This window comes from Tupaia chinensis, unplaced genomic scaffold (genome assembly GCF_000334495.1).
Source record: "Tupaia chinensis unplaced genomic scaffold, TupChi_1.0 Scaffold000478_3, whole genome shotgun sequence".
In the NCBI taxonomy this organism is placed as follows: Eukaryota; Metazoa; Chordata; class Mammalia; order Scandentia; family Tupaiidae; genus Tupaia; species Tupaia belangeri.
The window spans coordinates 2,037,657-2,048,759 of NW_006159990.1; the positions used below are offsets into that span (position 1 = coordinate 2,037,657).

At 34.6% G+C, this 11,103-nt stretch overlaps 1 pseudogene; it reads right to left on the bottom strand.

Annotated features, from left to right (window-relative positions):
* Window positions 1-2,254: 2,254 nt before the first annotated feature.
* Window positions 2,255-3,482, bottom strand: LOC102488147 (dynactin subunit 4 pseudogene; annotated as a pseudogene).
* Between the last annotated feature and the right edge of the window lie 7,621 nt (window positions 3,483-11,103).

Below are 11,103 nucleotides of genomic sequence, written 5' to 3' on the forward strand. Positions count from 1 at the left end.
GAGGGAGCGAAAGCGAGAGAGGTAAAGGGAGAAAGCAAGCCACCAGGTCCAAGACTTAAACTGTGGTTGACCATGTGGGAATGTCCAGTGCCTTAACCACCATGCCACCTGCTGGCCTCCTGGAACCCTGTTTATTCTGAGTCACCATCTCTTCACCTCTTTTTGCAGGATATGCTCAGAATCTTATACAAACCAGTATAGCAGCTTTTACTTGCACATTATCACCAAAATTAATTTCTTTTTATAATTAGGACTACTGGTATAATTGACCAAATGGTTATGGCTCAGTCTCAGTAATCAGTGTCTGGATCTGTAATGTATGATAGACATGTGATAGAACTTGCTTTCCCTTTGTTGCTATGTAACATAAAACCAGTATGTCTGTAAAGACCTAGAGGTCTAAGTTCTATACCTGCAGTTTTTAAATATAACTCATTAGCATCTACAAGTGTTTTTCTTCTTGCCAGACTGTAGAGAGAATCAGTGCTAGTCAGGAAAAGTGGGAGACATACAAAGACTAAACAAGGAAATGCATAGGAAGCCCTACAACACTGAAGTGTTACAGAGGAGCTTTGCCAAGCTGAGAGGTGACCATGGCAACAAGGGAACTGAAATGATGAGAGAAGAAACATGCTTTGAGAATTCGAGCTCCTCCATCTTTTTTCAAAAAATAAACTTTACTGTGCATATTTGAGATTTATAACACATTATGGGTACATACCAATAGTAGAGTGGTTACTCTAGTGAATGAGATTTCCATATCTATCATCTTCCATAGCTACTTTCTTTTTTTTTTTTTGAGAGAGGTTTTTGCTATAGGGTACGGGTGTTCGCCAGAAAGACAGACAGAAAGTGAGAAATTACCCCCCGTGGGGATGGCCACACCACAGTCACAGTCCCTTCTCCTCCATTCTCCTCCTGGGATCTTGGGCACGTACACACACACACACACACACACACACACACACACACACATGCCCGGCGCGAGTTTAAGCCACTGGGTCTGGGAGTCGAACTACAGTCGATTACATGGGAGTCCAGCAACATAGCCATTACGCTAACTGCTGGTCTCCCATAGGTACTTTTTGTGACAAGAGCAGCTAAAATCTACGTATTTGCCAAAAATTTCTAATACATTATGATTTTATTAACTATAGTCCTCATGTTGTGTGTTAGATCTCTAAACCCTTTTCCTACATATATGCTGTTTTGTATCCTTCAACCTGATATGAAAGCACTAGATTGTTTTCACAGTTGAGGTGGTCAAATGATGTATTGCATTGTTTTAAGTTTATTTATTTCTTCCATGAGTAAGAAGAGATGGAAAGGTCACCCATAATAATACATGCCACAACTCACCCCAAGCTTCAGCTGTCCTGAATCATAGGGACACTCACACATACCCATCTTGGTCTAGGAAGTTCGAGGACACAAACCCAGGCTCCTCCCCATGTGAGTCCATTTGCATTACTCTTGCTCTGCACTGGTCTTCTGTATTGTGTTTTCTTTTTGTAAGAAGCAAAGGAGATTTTGGCAGGATCACCATCATAAAATAACTCAGAAAGCAGGTAAGGAAATGTAGTATTCTCTGTGATAGCCTGCTGGACTTCTCTTGGATATTATTATATATTCAATTTATTTAAAAATGTAGTCAATATCAACATATCTGGCAGTTAAAGGGTACCAAAGCCTCTGAAAAGAACAGCTGTCCCTATCTATATTAGCCTGTATGCTAGAATGATTTGAAACGATCTCCCACAGCTGTTTCAGGGAATGGCAGATCCATAACCTCACTGGTTAGCCCAATTTTCTTTCTTTCTTTCTTTCTTTTTTTAATGTTTTAGATTATATTTAATGGAATTCAGGAAGCAGTAGGTACACTGAGACCAATGCTGGATTCTTAACAGCAGGTCCACCTTTGGGGTATCATTTTAAGTTTCATCTGTGAGACTGTAATCCTCCTCTGGGAGATCAGACTAAGAGACAGTACAGTCAGTGTCTCAGGTGGTAAATCTAATGTCACTCGAAAGAACAGCCATCCCCTTTACTGGGATGAAACTGTTGCATTTTTGAAGCATGATGGGCTCAGTGAGAGACAGATTCACTGGTGTTGACAAAGGTGACAGTAAGAGGAACAGCAATTACTCTGTGTTCCTCATGCCTGGCCTATGTTCCCACTCTCTGAGAAAGAGACTTCAGTAGTGCTGGGTACATAGTTACAAACAAGGCTTAATGAAGCAATGGCTTCCACATTTTAACGTGGAGACACTGTCCTTTTGGGTCCGTCCACTGGCAGTATCTTTTGAGGAAGAAGTAGGCCCAAGTTGAGTTCCACATACTTTTGTATTCTGGTCACGTTCTTAGAGGCGGTAGATGAGCGCTGCCAGATTTTAAAAATCATGCTTCATCTTGAAGTACATGATCCCTTTGCCAGCCTCACACTGTGGGGCAACTTTGATGAAAATACCCACTTTCTTGGCCTTTCTGAAGGCAATAATGTCAGAATTGTCCTGAATGCCTTGAGGTTCTGGCAACTCATCATACTCTGCTGCTGTATCCTTGCCAGCTAAAATAAGCCCTTTGGGAGGAACCACCAGCTCAGCAGTGCTCTTGACATCATCAGGGCCTCTTCTCCTTGCACTGCAAAAGAATCACAGGGGTGAGGTTCTCCACTGGATTCCTAAGAGTCAGAAGGACCTGGCTCTCCTTCATGTAGCAAAGATTGGGAATTTGGATGAATTTCACTTATGAGATGTAATTGACAGCAACTAGATTAATTTTAAATTTGATAGATGTTGGATTAAATTATAACTTGCTCAAATTATGTTCACATTTCTGGCAATGAATGATCGCTTGATCAAAAGATGTTTGTGGCGAGGATACAGCTCTGAAGCACAGATTGGTTGGAAGTCAGGCTGTAAGAGGTACAGATGAAGGTTGGTCACCTCTCTTCAATTTACTGATCTTGAATAGTCTTCAGGTAGAGGTTCTACTTGATCTACAGCCTTAGTTGGCTCAATCTTTATCTCTTTCTGATCCTCTCCTTCTTTAAGAGAAAGTCCAGCCAGAGTACTGATAGATGTTCCAGCTCTTGGTCGTTAAATCCAGGTTCTAAGACCGTATTTTTCTGAAAGTTCAGCAGCAAAACCCACAGACCAGGTAGTAGGCTTTCTTCATGGTGTCTTGGCAGGGTCATCTGGAAGCTGTGTGGAGATGCTTGTTGCTTGGGTGGAGAGGGTGTGCACGCAGCCAGGGCAGTCAAAGCAGTTGGTACACCTATTCTTTTTTAGTTTGGCTTCAGCCAATGACATATTTACTATGCAACTGCTGCAGTAATGGGAGTCCACCTTGTGAGACACACATTCCAGTAACTGCAGCTCGCTGCAGTAGCAGCAGAAGTACAGCTGCAAGAGCTGGGCCTGAACCTTCTTTTCTCCATGGTCTAGGCAGAGAACCCACTCCAACTGCAGCAAGGACCTCATCTTGGGGAGGGAGGAGCCCAGGGCCCTCTGCTTAGCCTAGTTTTCTGAAGCAATCTGTAGAAGCAGAAGAAAAAAATCTGGTATCCTTTCTACTGAGAGAAAACATAGTTTGGGCAACTCTAATTTTGTTAAGATCGGTTTCTTTTTATAACAAAGAGAATACTTAGTATAGAAACTAATTTTTGATATTTTTTAATACTGATTTTTTTTATTTTTTGCTAGAGAGTATGTGCACACACCACAGAGAGGCAGAGAGACAGAGAAAGAGGTAAAAGAGAAGGCAAATCCCTTCATAGGAATGGTCATACCATAATCCTGTCACCTCTATCTCTCCTTCCTTTAGGGATTTTGTGCATACACACAGGTACCCAACATGTTTCCAAAACCACTGGGTCTGAGACTGGAACGACATGGTTGGCCATGTGGGATCTGACTAACTTAATCACCGGGCCACAGAGCCAATCTAGTACTGACATTTTTAGGGAAATGAATGACATATATGAACACACATAGGTATTTGCATAAACATGTACATATTCCTTTGAGAATGCTACAAAGGTTATGTAGTCAAACAATGTCATCACACATTTAAATTGTGCTGGGAGTTTTGGTATGACTTATTTTCACACAGGATCTGAACTCCATCACCACTACAATGTCATTTATTTTTGGTTAGAGAGAATGATAAATTTTCCCCGATGGTGATTATTGATACAATAATGTTCCCATTGTTGTGCTGAATATTTCAAAGTGTAATTTCTAGGTTGGCAAATATTATCATCTGTATATCGATGTTACAAGGAGCACTTGTAAGATAGAAACATATTGGAATGACAGTAAGGTTTTAAACATTTATGATTTTGCTAGTTGGAGTGAATTTGCTGAGTACCTAAGGCTTTCTATTTATGAATTGATACCTGTTAAGAAATATAAAGGCATGGAGAGCAACTGTGGATACCAGAGACAGTGTGTGAGGAGAGTGGAAAATGGCGGAGGGTGAGAGAGAGGGAATCAAGCAGAAAAAGAAACTAGCAAAACATCTAAGAAACACAAAATGGCAAGTTATCTGTTGAAGATAATAGGTATGGTAGTATCTTTGATTGAGCCAATATACAGAGTATTCTGGATGAGACAATTCATTATGTATGGTTTAATAATGTACAGTGAGTGAGTGTAAAAAAGAAAGAAAAAAAAAAGAAAGAAACTACTTTTCAGCTTCCCTGCACTATTGGTAGAAGAACATCTAGACCTGACTTTTGAATTTCAGAAATGATATAAAGCATTGCTAATTTAGAGTTCTGTTTGTCTTCTTTTATGTCATATCATAGTTCTGTTGTCTTTTTTATATTATTTATTGTTTCACAACCCATGATTTTTCTGGAGATATACTTTGTGATAGAAATGAAATGACATGTTGCCAAAAAAAAAAAAAAAGCTCTAGGAAAATTTCTTTTTGTCAGAAGTTTCCATCTTTGATAATGGATAGTTGTTGTCAGTTACACAGTACTTAATAACCTTTTAGAGAAGAATTTGTATTCTTCCTATAATATAAGTTATGACCTATTCATGTTAGTCAAGATTTCCATGTTGTTCTGTTCTGGTCCAACTTTAAATACAATTATACAATATTAGATGTATATGTATTATCTTTTCTTTAAGTAACTAAAATATGTTCCTGTCTTTCATTTCTGCAATTTCTATGAAATAATAAGAGTTATACACTAATCCCATGTCACAGATGGAGAAATGGAGACAAACGATAAAATAATTTATCTGGCTCCATAGTGAAAGTCAAGGTTAGAGTCTTGTTCTGAATCTCATATTCTTTCTTTTATTAAAGAATTCCTTTGTTAAGAAAACAAATAAATGGGGGTGGAACTTTGAAGAAAGCAGGGCTAAGAAAGAAGAAGTGATTTGATAAACAGCATGATATTTACAATCCTTTCTGGAGCTTCAGCAGGTCTAGCGTTCAGCAGATGTTTCCAATCGGAAATGATATCATCTCTAGACACCAACACTTATGCAGTCTTTGTACCATTACTACTGTGGACCTACATGCTACAACTTTAAAAAAAAAATCAAGCCTTTGGTTCTGTCTTTAAAATATCCTTTTGGTAATATATTTCTTCTAAGGAAGGGAACTTAGAGGAGAAATTCATATAGATTTGTATATTTTGAATTTTGAATCCAGTGACTATGTTTATTTTTAAAAAACATTAAAATTCAATTAAAAGTTATGTTTTGGTTAAGGCCTTTTTCATCTTATAAAATCAAGATCTGCTCTAAGTCACTGATTAGACTCAAACCTATGATCTTTCTACTCTTAGCACATTTTTATTTTAACTTCTATTTCCTAACATTTAAGTTTACTAAGAAATACATGTAGAAAAAACCTGTATGAGAATGGCAACTAAGCATTTATAGGTCATGTTGTCATTGTCTATAAATCTATTCACAGCTCTGGAACTCTACGTCTTCTCTAATTTCTTTATTATCTTAAGTCTTTCAGCTCTCATCCCAAAACCAGGTAGTAAGGCAGTAAGAGAGTTTCATTATTGGAAATAGAGATTGATCTTCTTTGCACGCCACTCAAAAGAATGTAAAATCTAGACAAGGATGGCTTTATAACATGGATAAAAAGAGAGATGATGAAATAAATAAATAAATAAATAAATAATAAATGGAATGCATCTCTTGTTCATGTATTAAAGAATCAATATAATTAAAAGGTTGATTATACTCAAAGTGATATACAGATTCAGTGTAATTTCTATCAAAATACCAGTAATATTATTTACAGAAATCAAGGAAGAAAGTCATAACATTTCTCTGGAGTTACAAAAGACCCCATAAGCCAAAGCAATACTGTGCAGAAAGGGTAATTGGAGACATCTCACTAGTTGACTTCAAAAGATATTAGAAGACCATAATAATCCAAACATCATCGTGCTGGCATAAAAGCAGACACATAGATTAATGGAACAAAAAAAGAGAATACAGAAATAAACCCAACAAAATACAGTCAACTTGTATTTGACAAAGATCACAAGACAATCCAGTGGAGAAAAGACAGTTTTCTTTTCAATTAATGTTGCTGGGAGTACTGGCTCTCCTCTTGCAGAAAAATGAAATTGAACTCTCATCATTCACTATTTACAAATGTAACTCAATGCAATGCATTAATGGGACAAAGAAATGTTGCATTATCTGTTGAAGATATTTTATAGTTTTATCAACTGGACTAAGGAGAAATATTAACCTGTTCAAATATTCATTTTGTAAGCTAAATAATGTGATTGAATGTATAAAAGAAAATGAAATAAAAAATAAAAAACAAACAAACAAAAAGAATAACAAAAAATAACTCAAAATGTATTAAAGACTTAAAATATAATTCCTCAAACTATGTAATTACTTGAGAGAAATGCATAGAACCCAGTTCAAAATATTGAAGTCGGCAATGATTACTTAAATAAAAAGCCTAAAGCACAGGCAACAACACCAAAAATAGACAAGTGGTATTATATCGAGTTGAAAACGCCTGTGCAGTAAAGAAAACAATTAGCAGAGTAAAGAGACAACCAACAGAATGGGAGAAAATATTTTCAAAGTATACTTACTTAGATAAAAGAATATGTATGATAATATCTTTAACGGGACTGATGTGTAGTGTATCTGCAAGAAATCATTTTATAAACTGTAGTGATATATAGTGACTGACTGTATAAAATAAAAAAATAATAAAAAATATTATTAGGGTATATACAAAATTCTAACAACTCACTTGAAAAAAGCAATAATCCAATAAATAAATAGGCAATCATTATGAACAGACAACTCTCTAAGTGAGACATGTAAATGTTAAGGTGAATAATAAAAAAATGCTCCACATCTCTTATGATAAGGTAAGTGCTCATTGAAACTACAATGAGGTGTGATCAAACCACAGTTAGAATGAATATAATCAAAAAAAGAAAGGAAAAAAATGTTGATTAGGTTGTGGAGAAAAGGGAATGCTCATGCAATGCTGAGAAGGAATGTAAATTAGTACAGCCTATTTGGAAAATGGTATGAATTTTCCTCAAAAATCTAAAAATAAAACTACCATCTGACCCAGTATTCACACTCTTAGGTATTTACCCGAAGGACAGGATATCTCTCAATTGGAAAGACATTTGCACATTCATTTTTATTGCAGTTTTATTCATAATGACTAAGGTGTGGAATCAATCTATGTGCTCAACGACTGATGCATGGATGAAAAAAATGTGACACAATATACACAATAGAATACTACTACTCCATAAAGAATAACAAATCCTTTGTGTACTTTGACACAACGTGGATGAACATAGAAGATATAATGCTAAGTGAAATAAGCAAGTCTATGAAAAAATTATTGTCTATTTATGCTTATCACACATCTAATTTCTTTACTCTATGGTGGAAACTAAAAGACTCAACAGCATAGCAATAAAAAGAGTAACGGTAGATACCAGAAAGTCCACTGGATGGGTGGAGGGTTCCAGAGAAAATGACCAACAAATGAAAGAATGAATATAGATACATGGATTCAGTTATGGAACAGATGTACCATAGCAGAGTAAAAATTGTAATTGACAATTCAATATATGCTTTCAAAGAATAATAAAACTAGCATGATTGTTATCAAATATGTACAACATATTGCAATTTCCAGTACTGAAGAAGATGAATATATCTCTACCCTTGATTTGATTATTGTATACCATAAGTATAATTTCAGAAACCATAATGTACCCTATACAGATGTACACTGATTACATATAAACAAGAACTCTCAATTACATTTTTTTTTCATTAAAAAGAGAAAGACTATGCACCAGCAGGATTGAAATAATACAAAAGGAAAAGAAGGACACCACTGAAATGGAGAGTTCTGGATGCTCATTGAAGGCAAACTCGGCAATACCTGAAAAGTGACCTATGAGCAACAGTGAAGATTTTATTACATTGTATGTACACCAAGTACTAAAAGACTCAACAGCATAGCAATAAAAAGAGTAACGGTAGATACCAGAAAGTCCACTGGATGGGTGGAGGGTTCCAGAGAAAATGACCAACAAATGAAAGAATGAATATAGATACATGGATTCAGTTATGGAACAGATGTACCATAGCAGAGTAAAAATTGTAATTGACAATTCAATATATGCTTTCAAAGAATAATAAAACTAGCATGATTGTTATCAAATATGTACAACATATTGCAATTTCCAGTACTGAAGAAGATGAATATATCTCTACCCTTGATTTGATTATTGTATACCATAAGTATAATTTCAGAAACCATAATGTACCCTATACAGATGTACACTGATTACATATAAACAAGAACTCTCAATTACATTTTTTTTTTCATTAAAAAGAGAAAGACTATGCACCAGCAGGATTGAAATAATACAAAAGGAAAAGAAGGACACCACTGAAATGGAGAGTTCTGGATGCTCATTGAAGGCAAACTCGGCAATACCTGAAAAGTGACCTATGAGCAACAGTGAAGATTTTATTACATTGTATGTACACCAAGTACATTCTCCTCACTAAAAGTTACATTGGTTCATGTGAAGTCCTACTGCTATTGTGGGTTGGAATGGTAATATTATATTTGTGTTTTATTAACACGTTTTTTTTAAAATAAAAAGTGCTGTAAGGAATAGAAATTTATCGCTTTTTTCTAAAAGGTGAAGTATCTCTCAGAAACTACAGAGCAGGTTTTTATTTATGTGAGTTAATTTTTAAAATTTAGATTGGAGTTTCAATATTCATTTAATTTCAAGTTCTGATTATGACCAGAACCTTGCAATATTTATTGGCAAAAGTCATGATTTTATTAAAAGAAAACATAAAATTCTGCTCCTGATATATTTTTGTTTTGAAAATTTCTTTATAAATGTGTTTTCCCTATGTTTACTGCCTGAGGGACCATCTGCCAAGGTGCAAACAGATTCACATTGTACATTTAAAGAAGCTTGAAATATCAGCAGAAAATTAATAGCTGTTTTGTTTTTATTGCTAATGCAATTGATTTTATGAAGCTATTTAATTATTTTTAAGACCTGATTTTTTCTTTTAATTATAATAGTTGATAAAATTTATAATAACTATTTGTATAGAACATGGTTTACTACAGAAAGGTTTTCATTAGGATATTATTATTTGTGTCTCCCTATGTCCACACCATGAAAGTACCTTTTAAACATTTTTCCTAGTCATAGAATTCTACACAGAAACAGAAAGTGCAAAAGCTTACTTATGAGAAGTATTAGAATCATGAAGAAATAATATCAATGAAATTTCAGCACATTTCAAATATTGCCTAAATTGTCTTTTAGAACTCATTGAACATACCTTTTGAGAAAAGAAAGTAATACTGTCAGTTTAAATTATATAGTAAACCAATCTGGAAAAAATTATGAAAGAAAATTTCCTACTTTTTAGTAGTGGATATTCTTGCTCCACAGAGAATTTTAGTTCTTTTTCTACCATCTCTTCCTTAAAGTATTTTAAAATTATTTCTTAGCTGTGCTTCTTGAAATAGTTAACAAGGACAAGGCAACATGGTAGTTGAAATCATATCCTCTTGACTCTTAAAGAAAAATTGTTGGTGTGGTCACCATTTTCCAGTGATTAAGATTATTTGGTAGAGGCTTTTTTAAAGATAAAGTTTTATTTTCATGGCTATCCATATGATTTCAAAAATTATTCAACTCTTCAACCTCCAAAAAGGATTAAACATTCCTTCTAAAACTCTGGAGCAACTTTTGATTAAAGATGATTATGTAAGAAAAACATTTAGTCTTCTATTTTCATGAAACCTACTGAGTATCTTAAACGAAGGCTGAAAAAGAACATATCACAAGAGAATTTACATAATGCAGTAGGTGAAGAATTAGAAAATGCAATTCTATTTTTCAAAGAATTTTTCAAAGATTTTGCATAATCTCTCTTTAAAAATGGTCAAATAGATTATTTTTTTAAATGAAAGTTGTTAGGAAGAGAAGCTTATGTCTCCATATGAGTGAAAGTTTCCAATAGTTTTTGTTTGTAATAAGGCCAGATGAACACAGAATAGAAAGGGAAGGACATGTAGTAAATGCAGAAGATTCACGCAGAAAATAGACTATGCATCTGAACATGCAAAATCTGTTTCATGATTATATCTGTGATTAAAACTATCTAATTGGAATAATTTCAGTGTATGGTAAGATGCATGGAGAGTATCTGTTTTTACAAAATAGGACGTTCTTAAAATACTAAAAATAAAGAGCTGAGAGCTAAGATATCTGAAGATATAAAAATGTAAATTTTCCACAATAAAAGCACAAGTATTTTAGAATTTATGGTGTATTTTCCATGCGTGTTAAACAGAACTGGTCTGCTCAGATTAATGTCATGATTAAATTCATAGTGCAAACTTCATTTAAAAAACCTAGTTACTTTACATAGCCTGTACATTTGTAAAAATATGAGTAATATGCGTCTTCTCATTATATTTTCAAATGAAATGGGAGGAAAATTGCTGTGTATATATTTTTCTTACCTAGGTACCATCAGTTAACTACAAATCTAAGATTGTCAA